Source organism: Sapajus apella, unplaced genomic scaffold (assembly GCF_009761245.1).
Source record: "Sapajus apella isolate SASKATOON/1434 unplaced genomic scaffold, GSC_monkey_1.0 scaffold11, whole genome shotgun sequence".
NCBI classification, from domain to species: Eukaryota; Metazoa; Chordata; class Mammalia; order Primates; family Cebidae; genus Sapajus; species Sapajus apella.
In genome coordinates this window covers 17,922,644-17,939,790 of record NW_022436951.1, presented here as the reverse complement: position 1 = coordinate 17,939,790, position 17,147 = coordinate 17,922,644, and positions in this window count along the sequence as shown.

Genomic DNA, 17,147 nt, shown 5'->3' with positions numbered 1-17,147 from the left:
AACTCATTTTTTTTTATGGCTGCATGGTATTCCATGGTGTATATGTGCCACGTTTTCCCTGTCCAGTCTATCATCGATGGGCATTTGGGTTGGTTCTAAGTCTTTGCTGCTGTAAAGAGTGTTGTAATGAACATATGTGTGCATGTGTCTTTATAATAGAATGATTTATAACCCTTTGCATATATACCCAGTAATGGGATTGCTGCGTCAAATGGAATTTCTATTTCTAGGTCTTGAGGAATCGCCACACTATCTTCCACAATGGTTGAACTAATTTACACTCCCCCCAACAGTGTAAAAGTGTTCCTATTTCTCCACATCCTCTCCAGCATCTGTTATCTTCAGGTTTTTTAACGATCGCCATTCTAACTGGCATGAGGTGGTATCTCAATGTAGTTTTGATTTGCATTCCTCTAATGACCAGTAATGGTGAGTATTTTTTCATGGCTTGTTGACCTCATATATGTCTTCTTTTGAAAAATGTCTGCTCACATCCTTTGCCCACTTTTGAATGGGCTTTTTTCTTGTAAATCTGTTTTAGTTCTTTGTAAATTCTGGATATCAGTCCTTTGTCAGATGGGTAGATTGCAAATTTTTTTTCCCATTCTGTTGGTTGCTGGTTCACTCTAATGATTGTTTCTTTTGCTGTGCAGAGGCTCTCGAGTTTAATTAGGTCCCATTTGTCTATTTAGGCTTTCATTGCCAATGCTTTTGGTGTTTTAGTCATGAAGTCCTTGCCTATGCCTAGGTCCTGAATGGTTTTGCCTAGGTTTTCTTCTAGGGTTTTTTATGACTTCAGGTCTTATGTTTAACTCTTTAATCCATCTGGCATTAATTTTAGTGTAAGGTGTCAGGAGAGGGTCCAGTTTCTGCTTTCTGCACACTGCTAGCCAGTTTTCCCAACACCATTTATTAAACAGGGAAACCTTTCCCCATTGCTTGTTTTCGTCAGGTTTGTGAAAGATCAGATGCTTGTAGATGTGTGGCGTTGCTTCCGAGATATCTCTGTTTTGGTACCAGTGCCATGCTGTTTTGATTAATGTAGACTTGTAGTATCATTTGAAGTCAGGTAGCGTGATGCCTCCAGTTTTGTGCTTTTTGCCTAGAATTGTCTTGGCTATGCAGCCTCTCTTTTGGTTCCATTTGAAGTTTAAGGTGTTTTTTTCCAGTTCTGTGAAGATGGCCATTGGTAGCTTGATGGCAATAGCGTTGACTCTGTAAATTACTTTGGGCAGTATGGCCATTTTCACAATATTGATACTTTCTAACCATGAGCATGGAATATTTCTCCATCTGTTTGTGTTCTCTCTTATTTCCTTGAGCAGTGGCTTGTATTCTCCTTGAAGAGGTCCTTTACATCCTTTATTAGTTGTATTCCTAGGTTTTATTCTCTTTGCAGCAATTGTGAATGGCATTTCGTTATTGATTTGGCTCTCTTTAATCTGTTATTGGTGTATAGGAATGCTTGTGATTTTTGCACATTGATTTTGTATCCTGAGACTTTGCTGAAGTTGCTTATCAGTTTCAGGAGATTTTGGGCTGAGACAATGGGGTCTTGTAAATATACAATCATGTTGTCTACAAATAGAGACAATTTGACTTCCTCCTTTCCTAATTGAATACCTTTTATTTCTTTTTCTTGCCTGATTGTTCCGGCTACAACTTCCAATACTATATTGAATAGGAGAGGTGAGAGAGGGCATCATTTTCTGGTGCCAGATTTCAAAGGGAATGCTTCCAGTTTTTGCCCATTCAGTACGATATTGGCTGTATTTGTCATAAATAGGTTTTGTTATTTTGAGATACGTTCCATGGATACCTAGTTTACTGAGAGTTTTTAGCATAAAGGGCTGTTGAATTTTGTCAAAGGCCTTCTCTGGATATTGGCCTGAAGTTTTTTCTTTTCTTGTTGAGTCTCTGCCGGGTTTTGGTATCAGGATGACATTTGTCTCATACATGATTTAGGAAGGATCCCCTCTTTTTGGATTGTTTGGAATAGTATCAAAAGGAGTGGTACCAGCTCCTCTTTGTATGTCTGGTAGAATTCGGCTGTGAGCCTATCTGGACCTGGGCTTCTTTTGGTTGGCAGGTTATTAATTGCTACTTCCACTTGAGCCTTTGTTATTAGTCTATTGAGGGAGTTCGATTTCTTTCTGATGATTGTATGCCTTCGGGTTGCTCTCCTTGAGGAATATCTTTGTGGTGTTCTCTGGTATTTCCTGGACTTGTATAATTCTTTTAATAAATATTGAAAAGTGTGTTTAAAAAATGTCAAACTATTCTTAAATTAAAAATCAATTATTACTAAATAAAGAATAAAATAATAAATGTTTAACATGAGATGACACTGAACAGGCAGGTTTTCTTGTATAGAATATTGTTTTGTTCCCATCAAATAATATCTACTTATAAACCATTTGGATTTTTTAATATTATTTGAATTATTGCCTGATAGAGCAATAAATGCAAATTTCCCCCAATTCCTCAAATTTGGTGGCCTGCAACACTACCTTCCACTTATCCAAATTAATTAAAGCAGTTATATACTTCATTAATGTTTATAGGTCTTCAATATTATGGAAAAAATAATCATATCTTCTTCACTAAAGAAAAAACCTTTGTAAACACTCATAGGCTCTTAGAATGATTTCCCATATTAATCACAAAAACTGGATTTTTCTGTGTATCATTAGTAGTGTTTTATGTATCATCCTAGTTAGTGCTATCAACTATTAAGAGACTCATGAAAATATTATCCCTGATTATAGTAAGAAATATCAACTCGTTTTAGAGATTAAGATAACAAATTCATAAAGACATGGAATATAAGACAATAGAGAATGGAGGATCCAGGCAGAAAAGGAGAGTACAGACCTCATTTAAAATAATTTAAAATTCAGTGACACCAAACGTTATTCAAGTTTATCCACTCTTCTACAAGTACGCATCATCTATCTCATAGTATGTAAACAGTGTAGCCAAAAATTGACTTCCAAAATTCTCAAAGCAAAGCCTGCTCCCATTTGACTATGTGATGAGATGTTGCATTGTGATCACACCAAGTTCAAGCCACTTGTCTTCTGGCAGGGCATATCCAGAAAGGAGCAATTTTCTTTCCCCAAAGCTGCCATACAGGAAGACTGTGATTAAAAGCAGATGTTCTGAAATTGTTTTTTGTTTAATTTCCTTATGATTTTGTTGTTGTTGTTGTTTTGTTTTTTGGAGATAGGATCTCACTCTGTAGCCCAGGATGGAGCACCATGGAACTATCATAGCTTACTGCAGCCTCAAACTCCTAACCTGAAGCCATCCTAACTCCTGGACCAGTTAAGCAGCTGAGACCACAGATGTGCAATACTACACCTAACTAATTTATTTTTTTTAAAAGAGATAGGGTCTGGCTATTAGAATAATTACTCATATTCACCACAAGAACTGGATTTTTCTAGAAATCATTAGTATTGTTTTATACATTACTCTACTTGATGCTATTAATTATTAAGAGGCTCATGTAACTATTATTCCTGTTGACGTTGCCCAGGTTGGTCTGAAACTCCTGGTCTCAAGTCATCCTCCTGCCTCAGCCTCTCGAAGTGTTGGAATTGTAGACATGAACTACACAACACTGGTGCATTAGTTTGTTAATGCTTAGAGGTACATTTTGAAGCTTGTAAGATCTATGTGAATGTTAGTTATTCTTAGCTACTATTATCTGTTAAGTACAACAATATATAACTTGAATGGGCCTTCAAAAAATTAAGATACAACATTTACCAAAAATTTATTTCAAATAAACTAATTTTTTAAAATTTTCTCTCTACATTTTTAATGTTAGTTGGGCAAAGTCAGCATGATGTGATTCAAAAGCTCTATCCAACCAAAAAATATTCTGCATACATAGACTAATTCTTTGATTCTCTTCTTTTTCAAGATTTTTCCTGAACGATGCCATCAATTTATATGAATTAAAGTATTCTATTGTCACAGTAACCATGACTCCCAAAAATATAGGTCCTTCAAAACCCAGGCCTGCACATCCAGTTTTGTACTGACATTTCCATGTGGATTCCTCAAATATCTCTCAAAATTAACTTGTCCAAAACTACCTTTAATTTCTATTTTTTTCTGCATCCAAACTTACTCCTCCAATTTAATCTTTACTATCTTAATAAAGAACATTATAGTCCTCTTAGTTACCGAAACTTGAAACCTAAGAAATCATCCATAATTTTCCATTCCCTTCCTAACATTCCTTCCATCTTATCATTCCACAATCCCTAACAGTTTCACCTTCTAAGTGCAACAATGAAATATTCTCCTGTTCTTATTCTTTCATCTTTCTTCTTTCATCTCCACTGGCAACACCTAGTCTTAGTCGTAATCGTCTTTCACTCCATTAACTTAACACTCTTCTAACTGAATTAATTGCTTTCTTATACCCAGTCATTTATTCTCTAATTTAGAGAATAGCAATACTTCTAAAAGTGTGGATCTGATCACAGCATTCTTCTTAAAGCATTTCAATGGTTTCTCGTTGCATCTAGAATAAACTTGTTCTTCTTGTGCATTGCCCCACCTACCCAAGCTCTCTCCCCCCTCTTCACACTACTCTGCTCTAGCCACAGAAGACTGTTTTCCATTCTTCACACACACACATAGTTGTTTTCTTCCTCAGGGCCCTTTCACATGGTGTTTCCTCAATCAGTAATGCTCCTCCCCTGAATCCTCACGTGACCAGCACCACTCTCCTTAAGTCTTAGAATAAATGGCATCTTTCCTCACCAGGCTATCTAGAATAGCCCTTGCCCCTTCCACCCCCATAATTCATCATCTCAGCTTTTTATGTGTTTCCTTTAAAGAATTGATACAAGAAGCAAAATATATGATTGGTCTATTCCCTTAAGAGGACAGGAAATGTGAGACACCTTTCTAATACAATGGAACCTCTATGAGAGAAAGAACCAAGATTCTGTCATCTGGCACAATGCTTAGCAAAATGCTTGCTGCACAGTAGGCATTAAGTGCATGTTATTTAAAAATAATAATAAATTATACTTTAAAATCTCATTAATGTGTTTTCTTGTATTTTTATAAAACACATTGTTTAAATCATGAAGTTGAATTAAGAAATAAAGTAATAGCCTTTATTTAACTAAATGTGTGTATAATTGTTATTTAGTCTGTGAATTATTTTATTCCACCCATATAACTATGGATAAAATGGGATAAATAGAATTAATGAAATGATACCTATAAACTATAAAGATAATGTCTTCATATAATCAGAATTACAAAATTATAATATAAATATTTTTATCTAATGTCATATACTTCACTGCCTTTCCTGGAATAAAAATAGTGCTTGAAGCAGAATAACAGACTGTCTTACATCTGTGAATTTTCAAGTTTTGACCAATATCTGTCTGACTTGAGGCTGTTGGACATCTGGTAAGTTTCACTCCTGTATTTTGGCGTATATTTATTTGCTATATTTGGGGGAAAAATTAATGTCTGCAATGTGTGGCTGGAATATTTGTGAAAAATTCAGCCTTGAATATTTTAACTATTTTAGTAGTTTGCTAATCTACTTTGTTTTCTGTTAAACTGATGAAAATAAAGGTGAAATTAAAACCACTGTTATAATAAATGCCAGAATATTGACAATGGAGTTTGTAAACTGACAATTTAGAAATTAAAAAGTAATTAGCATACTATATGATTTAAATTGGTAACTTTCTACACTTTTGATGTTTTATTGTTATATCATATTTCCTTTTAATTACCACAAGATGGAAACAGAAACAGAAGGAATATTTGAGATTTAATGTCAATATCACAAATGGACTAATCCTTCCTCCCACTTTAGTTTTGCTTTTGATTTCACCTTTGATGTATACGTTACCACACCATATACAGCACTAAGCATAGTCTCTTCTCTGAAGAAATTTACAATTTTGTTAAAGATAAGACCTATATAGAGGTAACTAAAAAGACAATTCAGTAGGTGATATATGCCTGGGAAGTCATCGTTCCTCACAGTTCTGACAGTGCTACTGCATCCAAAATGACACAGAACCAAAGTCTTGAGTAATTCCATGAATCATGCGCTCCCATTTCATAAGTGTATAAGTGTGCCAGCTGATGCATGCAAAATTTGCCTTAATGAGTGTGCCCAAACATCCCCATTTACACCCATTGTCTAACCAGATTATTAACAATACTTTTTCCATTCCCAAAATAACTAGTTTAAATGATTTGTTCCTCCTATTTAGCCATGACCTCCATGGTTACAGATGCAAAATTAGGTTGAATTGCCCTGTGTTTTCCCTTTTCCTACCACGCCATGAAACATATGCATCCTATTTCCCTGCTCCCCCTATTATCACCCATGTCTAGGTTAACCAAGGTGAAAACTCACATTGACAAATGTATCATTTCAGAAATTCACTCTTTATGTAATAAAGGGAATCTTCCAGTACCAAAAATCAAGACCCAGGCTCATAATTGTATCTTTTGTATAAATCCAACCTTTGAAAGCAATTTCTCATTCCCAGTCATAGAGCCTAAAATGACTTATTCAAGCTCCCCCCACCCATCCTGGTAATATACAATTGCAACTCTAGGATTATCACAATTGATATGGCCTAACTGGATTCACCATACGCCTCCTCATCCTTCTGAATCCTCTGAATCATGCCATGTTTTTTTGTTGTTGTTGTTGCAGGGCTGGCGGAATGGAGTGTTGCGCCATCACCAGACTGGAGTATAGTGGCTCAATCTTGGCTCACTGCAACCTCCTACTCCCTGGTTCAAGCGATTCTCCTACCTCAGACTCTTCAGTAGCTGGAATTCCAGGTACACACCACCAAGCCCAGCTAATTTTTGAATTTTTAGTAGAGACGAGGTTTCACCATGTTGGCCAGAATGGTCTCGATTTCCTGACCTCATGATCAACCTGTTCTGGCCTCCCAAAGTGCTGGGATTATAGGCGTGAGCCACCATGCCTGGTAGAATCATGCCATATTTCTAAACTCATCTGGTGCATCTGAGTGCCACTGAGACTTGTGCTCACACATCATGCATGCTTCTCAACTATGACCATAGCTCTCCTTCCAAAAAAAGTTTTCTCCACATTTACAGGGCCCTAAGTCACATTGTGTAAGTTTTTAAACCAGCCACTAGGAATCCTTATCGTCATGTTTTACCCAGAAGTACTAGGACTTTGGTATTCTTTGAACAAAATATATCCATTATAACATCCTTGTTTTCCTTATTAGAAGTTTCTCCTTGTACTGCCCTCCCATCCCTCCTCACCCCCAGCCATACATACACACAAAAAAACAAATAATGGGCCTAGGGGAAATTTTTAACTCCTTTAAAATTAAAGTGTCTTGGAATACAGGACCAGTGCCTTTGTTCACAATCCTTTTGAGTTGATTTTCAAATATCTAAATGCAAATTTCTATTACTAGTCTGTTTATCTATCAAATTATATATTTATCTATCTAAATATGCAGTTCCATCATTGTTTCCATGGTGATTAATCTTTGTTTCTGGGCATGATTGAGAACACAAGGAAGGACTCAGCATTTAGAAAAAAAAAATAGGCAGGAGCTCAGGACTGCCAAAACAAACAAGGCTTGTCACAGATGCCCTAGCGATGGCTGTCACTTTTGTATGGCCCCAAGGCAAATGTACCTTTATTCCTTGTGATTTACATTAAAAGGAAAATTTACCTATTCTCCTTTCACGACTTCTAATATGGACCAAATTTCTTTGTTACACTGCTTGATGAATGTCATTTTTACCTTTTTCTATGGTGAAGGGTGTTTTTTCTGAGGAAGCCATCATGACCGCAAACACTGTTGGACCAGTTTGAGTAACTTCTCAGGTTTTCCAAGACACCCTGGAAATTCATAAAACTAAAATACACACACACACAATTCAAATATGCAATTTCTCCAAAGATTTCCTGAAAATCAAAACTTCTGTACCTGTTACTTAACTTATATTATTTCCTTTCTTGTTCTATGTGGCCGTATGTATGTAGGTAAACAAGGAGTCACATACTGAAATAGGGTTGTTTCTGGATATTAGTGACATACCAGCATTCTTTCATTTTTTAAAATTTATATACTTTTAAATTTTTGAAACTCTTCTGTAGCTAAAATGCATTATCATTTTCTTTTTTTTTTTTTTTTGTGACGAACTCAAGTCTCGCTCTAGCATCGGGCTGGAATGCAGTGGCATGATGCTGGCTCACTGCAACTTCCGTTTTCCGGTTTCAAGCAATTCTCCTGTCTCAGCCTCCTGAGTAGCTGGGACTACAGGCATGTACCACCATGCCAGGCTAATTTTTTGTATTTTTTTTTTATAGAGACCGGGTTTCATCATGTTGGCCAGGATGGTCTTGATCTCTTGACCTCATGATCTGCCTGCCTCGGCCTCCCAAAGTGATGGGATTATAGGCATTAGCCACCACACCTGGCCTGGTATTACCATTTTCTTAAAATATTAACTATGAACATTTCTAGAATAAATACAAGTGAATATGATGGTTAATATTACATATCAACTTGGCCAGTCCAGAGTACATGGATATTTGGTCAAATACAGGCCAAATATTGCTGTGAATGTAATTATAGAAAGTGATTAACATTTAAATCAATAGAATTTAAGTAAACACTTTAATATCAGTAATGTAGGTGTATTAGTTGATACTTGAATTTCTATAAAGAACTACCTGAGACTGGGCAATTTATAAAGAAAGAGGTTTAATTGACTCTCGGTTCCACAGATTGCATAGGAAGCATGACTGGGAAGGCCTCAGGAAACTTACAATCATGGTAAAAGGCAAAGAAGAAGCAAGCATATCCTATGTGGCCAGAGAAGGAGGAAGAGATGGAAGGGGAATGTGTCACACACTTTTAAACAACCAGATCTTTGAGAATTCATTCACTCACTATCATGAAAATAGCAAGGGGGAAATCCACCCTCGTGATTCACTCACCTGCCACAGGGCGCATCCTCCAACATTGGGGATTACAATTCAACACGTGATTTGGATAGGAACACAAATCCTAACCATATCAGGTGAGCCTCATCCAATGAGTTGAATGTCTTAAGAGAAAAAGACTGAGATTTCCCCAGGAAGAGGGAATTCTGTCAGCAGCCTGTCTTTTGATTCAAGCTACAATGTCTCCCCTGGGGCTCTAGCCCTCTGGCTTACTCTGCAATTTTCAGTCTTGCCAGCCCACAAAATTATATGAGTCTTTTTTTTAAAAAAAACAAACCTCCCTCCTTTTTCTCCATAAGTGTGTATGTGTGCATGTGTGCATATGTGTGTGTGTGTGTGTGTGTGTGTGTGTGTGTCCCAGGCCAATCTTGTCCCCCACACACATATCCTGTTGTTGTTTTTGTCTCCCTGGAGAACCCTGGCTAATACATCAATAATAGAAAACTCAATATATATCTATTTTACATATACATTCATGAAAATGTATACTAGAATAGAAATCTCACTAAAGAACAGGAGAAGGTAAAAGGTCATAGAAAAAAATAGAGTAATTAATTAATTTAATTACTGACTTAATTCATTAATTACAGTAACTAAAATGAATTAGAGTACAGATTATTACACAATTTTTTGAAAGCATTCTCTTGCCACTAATATGAACTAAGCTATTGCAGTGAAATATTATTTGCTCTAAGACCCCTAATTAATTCTCACTCTTTGAAATTATTCTTATAACATTTCCCAGAACGGTTTTAAAAAAACGTAAGGGAGTAGAAAAACACTCATATGCAATCATACACCACTGTTGTCAACCAACAGGAGCTAGATAGAATATAAAGAATGCAAAATGGAAACAAATCACTTTAGTCCATTTCCAAAAAAGATTTTCTGGTTAACAACCTCAAATAATGCTTATTTATATTTGGACAAAAAACAGTTTCCAGGGAAAGGTGGTGATTAATCCTTCTGAAGCCCCCCTTGAACCTTCCAATTAACAGATTTATTTTTACAATACAATCAAGTTCTGCAGGGACAAGCATAGAGAGTTGAACACAGAGACCTAACTTAACGAAAGGCTGAGTTTGCGTGCAAATATGGTTGACTTGGTCAATAGAAAATTATTCTATTTGAATCTTTTTTTCTGGTTTGCACAGAGATTTTATTTGATGTGATTAATATATAGAATAGTTGTGTCTTCATGACAAAATGATCTGAAGCAGATGTTCTTTAGATGGGCTTAAAGTCAGTTCACTATTACCTGCTAACTACAAAATAACTTGATGGAGTTAAAAGATACCATCTCCATACACAGTGAGGGAGCTCTCTGTAACTACAGGGACTTGAAAGACTGCCACAGACATGCTAAGTATTTGGATTTATCAAGAAGCCAAGTCATACATGCAGGCTTCAGAGATTTTAAAAAAGAGGAAAACAACACAGACTAAACAATAAAATAAAATGCCCAAACTCAAGTTAGCTATATTTAAATGAGATTCTGTTACATTGCTTGTTTCAGAAGTTTTAAGGTAGGTTAGTATAAACAAGAAGACAAATATATAAACCAAAAATAACAACAAACACAAAAGATGCTTGATATTTCTGTTGTCTATAAACAATAAAATTATCTATTACTCATCCAAAGTCTGTATCTCCTCAGAGCATATACTTTATTCAAATTTTTATATCTTCTTCACAAGTCCCAGCAGTTTGGGAGGCCAAGGTGGGTGGATCACGAAGTCGGGAGCTCGAGACCAGCCTGACCAACATGGTGAAACCCCGTCTCTACTAAAAATACAAAAATTAGCTGGGTATGGTGGCAGGCACCTGTAATCCCAGCTACTCTGGAGGCTGAGGCAGGAGAATCTCGAAACTGGGAGGTGAAGATTGCAGTGAGCTGAGATTGCACCACTGCACTCCAGCCTGGCGACAGAGGGAGACTCCAACTCAGAATAAAGAAAAAGAAAAAGAAATTAAAAGTCATGATTTTATTAGTTCTGACAGTATTAAGGACTACAGCGGATGTAGCTAGCACATGCACAAAATAGGGTGTGTCCACATCTTTTATATTTTAAAATAGTTTGTATAAATACACAAAAATAATGAGAATAAATTTTAATTGCTATGGAGTTTATATCCTACATATTAATTATATTTAATATAGGAATGTAAAAAAAATGGTTCTCAAAGTCTCTTTAAAAAGATGCTTTATTTCACCAGCATTGAGGTATCCTCTACTAGCCATCTACATGAGGAGGGGATTAAGGTGGTTCTCAAGGCATCACATCTGTCTACTCATCTGGATGCATCTGAATTCAGAAAAAAATGTCCTCTCCCCTCCTGCCTCCCAAATCTTGAGGAAGTGGCTGCACTGGAAAACTCTAACCCAGGTCCATACAAGGACAGGATTCTGGGAAACGTATCTCTTAGATTCTTCTCTATGATGCATAAGACACTAAGGAGGGTCTGAGAGCAATGCTGAGATGGTGAGAGAAAACTCAGCTCAGCTTATAAGTTTGTCAGGTGTGAATCCACACACAAATTTTACCTATATTGGTTTAGTGGCATGAAAGCCCCAATTGTCCAGGTGGCAGCTTCAACTTCCACTTCTGTGGGCCCCTTTTGTGGCCCTTGGGGACAGCTCTTCTTCTCTGGGATCTAAGACGCCTAAATCTGCAAATCCCAATGTCTCATACAAGTGGTTCTGAAGAAACTCGTGCCTTGGCCAACATGTAGCAATCAGGAAGAGAAATAACCCCAGATAAAGAAGAATTGTGAACAGGCGTGGTGGCTCACGCCTATAATCAGAACACTTTGGGAGGTCGAGGCAGGCGGATCACAAGGTCAAGAGGTCCAGACCATTCCTGGTCAACATGGTGAAACCCTGTCTCTACTAAAACACAAAAATTATCTGGGCGTGGCAGTGCACGCCTGTAGCCCCAGTTACTTGGGAGGCTGAGGCAGGAGAATCACTTGAACCCAGGAGGTGGAGGTTGCACTGAGCCGAGATCATGCCAGGGCACTCCAGCTTGGTGACAGAGCAAGATTCAGTCTCAAAAAAAAAAAAAAAAAAAAAAAAGAGGAATTGTGTACTAACATCATCATCAGAGAAAGTGTCAACTCTTCATAAATGCATTCAAACTTTACAAACTATCCAATATGACTGCTGATGTGATACAAAACTGAATTAAAACAGTGAGAGTGAAAATAATCAATAAAAAAGCTAGCCGAAAGAAAATAATTCATGTGACATAGTTTTAGAAGAGTGGAATGGAGCTGTAAGAACATCATTAACGTCCAGTCTTTGAGAACTATCCCCTTCCTCACGGCTTGTGGAGATAGTTGGAAGAGGATGCTGCAAGGTGCTTATAAAGTGCAATATCCTTTTAAAGAGAACTGGAGAACTTCTTTTTTTTCACTTTTTGATGATATATATAATTAATACCTTGGATATAAACTTGATAGCAATTAAAGTTTATTCTCAGTCACCCTTATACCTATATCTCCTCTGGAAAGAGGATTCATATGCCTTCACTGTATTTTCTCTCTCACAGAGAATACTAATGAAGTACTCTTAAATGCCTTCATGGCTTACCTGAAATAGCCCAGCCTAAATCACCAAATTCACCCTGTCCTTAACTATATTATGAACTTACATCCATACTAAGTCTGTCTCCAACACAGCCACACTTCCAGTTGAAAGCTCTGAATATGATTTTACAGCATTTGGGGGAACTTACCCAAGCTCTTAGCCTGGATTATTCTTTCTTATGATGATAATAATACTTTAATATAAATAATTACCTTTTGACTTTTTTACACTGACCCTGAGCACCTTTTTGGAAGTTGTTTTCTCATCTATTTTGTCCTCTCTCGTAGTATGCCGTTTGTAGTGAGTTGCATGGTAGCACCCAACAAGATAATTTTATATTCCGATCCCCAATGTGAATATGAATTCATTTGGGAAAAAAAAATAAGTCTTTCTAAGTGTAATTCAGTTAAGAATCTAGAGATGAGAGTATTCTGCTTTATCCTGGTGATTCCTGAGCCTGGTGACAAGTATCCTTATCAGATGAACACAGAGAAAAGAAGAAATCCATGAGAAGGTGGAGACAGGAATTGAAGTTATGTAACCACAATCTAAGGAAAACCTGGAGCCACCAGGAGCTGCAAGAGTCAAGCAAGGGCTCTCCCCTAGAGTCTCTGGAGAGAACTTGGCCTTGGCAACACCTTGATTTCAGACTTCTGGCCTCCAGAATGGTAAGAGAATACATTTCTGTTGTTTAAGCTGCAGAGTGTGTGGTAAATTGTTGTGGCAGCCATAATAAAAGTAATATACCATTTCTTGTTCTTTTCTGTCAATGCAAAAAATGTCCTGCTGTTACCTGGGATTCTGCATTGGGGTGGACCCTTCAACCGAGGAGATCAACAGGGCCGGAGCTCTGGACCAGCCATCTCCATTCCTGTGATAGTAAGCAAAGAATTGCAAACTAACACCGAAATGCGAGGATAAAGCAGTTTATCGAAGTATAGTAATACATTCTCAGAGGGAAAGCGATCAGCCCTTCTTTATAGAGCTCAGGGTGTTAATACTTTTATGGGGTTTGTGGGGAGAAGTTGAGGCTTGAGCTGTGTTTGAGTGACAGGATGATGTCATTTGATTGGCAGTTTATGTTACATAACTGAAATTAAACTGTGCCTGTTTTCACCCATAATTTGTTAATATAAGTCCACTCAGGGAGGCAAAAACCACATGTGAATTACATTAAATGACTGTATAATGAGGATGGAGTTACCCAGTATTATGCCCTAGATGGACTGGGCATGTGCCACTGTAGGGGATTTTTATCTGTGTCTCAATTTTTCTTTCTCCAGGATGTGCTGGCCACAGACTTTACCACCTTGCCTATCCGTTAGGGTGGAGTTTGGGTGGCCTTGGCACTGAACTTACGTGGGCCAGGGCCTGTCTTAGCGACAGCCCTTCTGTTCTTTCTCTTACCTCCTCCCAGCAACACTACTACTTATTCATTTACTTGCTTATTTTCTGACTTCCCTCTGCCATCTCTCCTAAATGAGGAGAAACATATATATTCTACATGACATAACTTATAGACTCAATATATAATTATTGTCTTCGTTAATACTGATTCACAGCTATAAAAAGGCTGCAAATTTGTGACGAAAACCCAGACGAAGAAGTGGAACCTGAGCATCCCTCTCATTAGAGGAACCAATACTCCTGGTTATTTCTCACACCACAGACTCACTTGGAATGTTCCCACTTTAAAGATGCAGAAAGCAAAGCTGCATTCTTCGAGCCCATGTCCGTGTTTTCACAGACTTTCCACTCTTTGGGGGGCACAGGAAGAGGAAATGAAAACTCAACTGCCATGGGGTCCTGGAAATCATTGAGGGGAAATGGACAAGGGAAAGGCATGTAGATTTTAATGAGTTATTGTGGAATAGCTCAGTTGGGAAAGTGTTAAACTGCAATTTAAAGTTCCTTGCTTTGTTTTCAGATTTCACTGAGCCCCCTCACTAATCTGGCTAGTCGGACCTCCCTTACGTCACTCTGAATGTCCACATCTCCTTAGCCCTAGCCATCCCTATGGTCCACATCAAAGCTGTGTTTGAAATAAATGTTAATACTTGATAATGATGTTATAGTTTGATAATTACATTATCAAATTAATGTTAGGATATTTGGGCAATATAAATGTCCAGAGAGAGAATGAACTATTTTAAAAATGTTTCAGGTAATATTCTAAAAATCCAGTTAGTTCCTAATTTATATGTAAAACATTCTAGCACATAGTTTTCTAGTTACCCAATATTATATTTCACTATTAAATTGCTATCAGATCAATGATTTTGAAGCAATCAATTGAACTTAACATGAAAAAACAAGAATCCAAACCTGCTTTTCCAAACAGGTTAGTGAATAACTGTCTAAATTCAAATGACTGGATTATCAATTCCTTGCTCTTAGCCAATTTTTCTCTCTTTTGAAATCCAGGCCTTTCTTGGCCCCTAGGCAAAGATGGAGCAGCTGTTGATGCAAGGTGCTGGCCAGCTGGGAGAAAACTGAAACTGTTAGAGTTTCAGCACTGCCCACGAAGCTGTTTACATCATAAGAATTAGACAGTCATCTGGAAGAAATTGCAGCAGTGAATTCTAATTTTAAAGAAATGCAAATATCTTCTGCTATTTTTCATTTTTAAACATTAATAGGATTCTGTAGACAAGGCTTAAAATTTAAGAACATTAATTGTTACATTTTGATTTGGTATAAAATTATACTAATTTATAACAATTTTAAGTAAATCCTATTGACATTTCATAAGGCACTATTTTAAAGAAATCACGTTTGATTTCCTATTAAAGATTTAACTAGGTTTAGAAAGTAGCAACCCTTGTGAAATACAATTATAGTTATGAAAAATAAAGCACTTTAGAACTTTCATTTAAATTAGTTTAGACAGAATTTTGAGCATGATTTATTCTTGAGATAGACTATAATACTTTCTCAAAGATAATGTAAAACCTGATTAATACATGTAATAAATGCTCATTCAGAATTCTTTGTAAGCTTTACCTACTTTTAAATATGACATATGAAAAATAATTAAAATATACAAAAACGGCCAAGGGTTCTTTCAAGTTGGCTTAAGCATTTAAAAATTTAAAAACATCTTCCCCTTCACTGTGCTCACCAATTACTTCTGACTAGGAATTAATCCACTTAAAGAAAAAAGAAATACATAAAGACCTCAAAATTATGTAATAATCAAAGCATTCAAGATTCTAGCATTAACTCTAGTGAGCAAGAGATACAATTATTTATCTTTTATCATCATAAATAATCCTATCAGTTAAATTGTTTACAGAAACTCCTTATCAAACTAGCTGGTATAGAAATTCATGTGAATGTGTGTATTTCTTCATATATATGTAAATAATAAAAGAAACTTTTTTTCATTTCTATACTGATTATTAATGGAGGTCAATCAAATATTTATTTCCAAACTAACAAATTGTTATTTCAAATTTAGGAATGCTTAAAATAAATATTTTGTTGGTAGAAACAAATGCATACATGACCCAAAATTGATACTATAACTTATTGAATCTAGAATATTAGATTGTTTAAAATTCATTGTGACAAACATTGCATATAACTAAATTAAAGCACAGTTAGGAAGACTATTTAGTATTTCTTCTATAGTTTACATTAGTAGTTCCTAATATGGCATCAAATTGTGAAATAGTCATTGTACCTTTTACCACCACAACCTCACAGCTGGAAAAGAATCAATTTCTTTTAAAAATGTCTTTGATAGGCCAGGCAAGGTAGCTCACACCTGTAATCCCAGCACTTTGGGAGGGAGGCAAATAACCTGAAGTCAGGAGTGCAAGACCAGCCTTGCCAACATGGTGAAACCCCATATCTACTAAAAAAAAAAAAAAAATAGCTGGGCGAGGTGGTGAGTGCCTATAAACCCAGGTACTCTGTGGGTAGAGGCAGGAAAATCTCTTGAACCTGGGAGACGGAGATTGTAGTGAACCAAGATCGTGCCTTTGCACTACAGCCTGGGCAAAAGAGTGAAACTCCCTCTCCAAAAAAATAAAAGTCTTTGATAAAGCACTAAAAATTCTTAATTTTATTTAATCTTGACACTTGTATGCACCTACTTTAAAATGTTTTTTCTTGAGGAATGAGTTTGTCTAAAGTATTTCTAAATTATAAATTTGTAAAATGATAAAGCTATAACTGTAAATTTGAAAAATTTGTATCTGTCATTGGTGAGTGGGCAGCTTCCGGACACTTACAAATTTGTCTGATAAAATCCATAAAAAGTTAAAAATGTGATTTTTGATACACATAATAAAATGTATCAAATCTTGAAAAATCTGCACATCAAATACTTTCCCAAATGAACAATGCATGATATTACAGAATATTGTAGGAATAAAAGGTCCTCTCAAAGCACAAAATAGGCCATTGGATCTTAATTTAACAAAGTTTTATATCTATCTATCATCTATCTATCATACTTTTAGATCCCACATTACAATTAACCTTTAAAAAACTCGTTTCTTGCGAAGATTTGGTAAAATATTATAGAAGAGTCTA